Source organism: Rhagoletis pomonella, unplaced genomic scaffold (genome assembly GCF_013731165.1).
Source record: "Rhagoletis pomonella isolate Grant_MI unplaced genomic scaffold, Rhpom_1.0 Rhpom_scaffold_00015, whole genome shotgun sequence".
In the NCBI taxonomy this organism is placed as follows: Eukaryota; Metazoa; Arthropoda; class Insecta; order Diptera; family Tephritidae; genus Rhagoletis; species Rhagoletis pomonella.
The window spans coordinates 4949220-4950355 of record NW_023458569.1 but is presented as its reverse complement, the minus strand read 5'-3'; the positions used below and the strand labels follow the sequence as shown (position 1 = coordinate 4950355).

The 1136-nt window shown below is 35.3% G+C and overlaps 1 protein-coding gene across 2 annotated transcripts in view; it reads right to left on the bottom strand.

Annotated features, from left to right (window-relative positions):
* The window catches only part of LOC118749388 (zinc finger protein ush-like), a 622067-nt gene that overhangs the window by 112401 nt on the left and 508530 nt on the right, over positions 1–1136 (bottom strand). The gene's annotated exons all lie outside the window — the stretch shown is intronic.

Genomic DNA, 1136 nt, shown 5'->3' with positions numbered 1-1136 from the left:
GATGTTTCCAAATTTGTTAGGTTGTAGTCACATTGAAAGGAAAATTTAATAATTTTCAATTCATATTCTCTGTAATTCAATTAGAAAAATACTCACATATGAATGTATTTCCCTGTATTTATTTACCATTTCTTTTCCCTTCCTATAAATATAATAAAAATGCATGCCGTCGTAAGTTCGCTGAGCCTAAAGTTCCAAGCCCCAATTTCGTTGAAATTTCAACGGGAACCCGGTCCTTTTTTAATGATTATGTACGCATTTTTAATATCGAAAGATAAGAGTATATGCGGAATTTCTGAATTTTCCCCAAAAGAATAAGTAATAAAATTCATGGCCAGTCAAAAAATTTTAGGAGCATAATGGGTAAGTTGAATTCAAGTCTGAATCACACGAAAGTCGATCGTTTGCATCCCTATACTTAATGAATAATATTTATAACTTATATACTCTATTTTTAGGACTAAATACCTATTTATATGAAAATAATAAAATCTAAGCACCGTAACCATCCTGCCGGCTGGCATTTCAAAGATTTGGTTCTAACAAAACGGTGCCCAGTTATTAAACAAATGAACTTTACCAATTTAAATTTTTTTAAATTTTAATGTACTAAATTTTTCGTATGCAAAAGTTTCTATAAACTAGAATAGTATTAGTTACTAAAACTTCCAAGATTATTCCACTATTCCAAATAGACCAAAAGACCCATGTACAAAAAATACCACTTTTAGTACATTTATAAAAAATGTGGCAACTATAACTCGCGCACTAATACCACATCAAAGTGAGACTGTGTTGGTGTGCCCAGCATTGGTTTATATCAGAGGTGGGCACTACCACAAACAAGCGTTCGTTAGAAATGAGAGTGTGATAGTGTGCCTAATTAATTTTGCATGCTGCCGCGTTCTCATCGTTACGCTCTTGCTTGTATACGTACACGCGATGTTTACGCTCTTTGAGCGTGTGCTCGTTCTCTGCCGATGCCTGGTTTATATACACGGTGGAGGGAATACAGAAGGTGGCGCCGATCGCAACATCGCTAATCGCCTCTCAGTGAATTTGACAGAATCAGCTGTTTTGCTGACGTCACAGTCGAGATGACAGCAGTAGTGATGTGCTGAGTCAATACTTTTAAG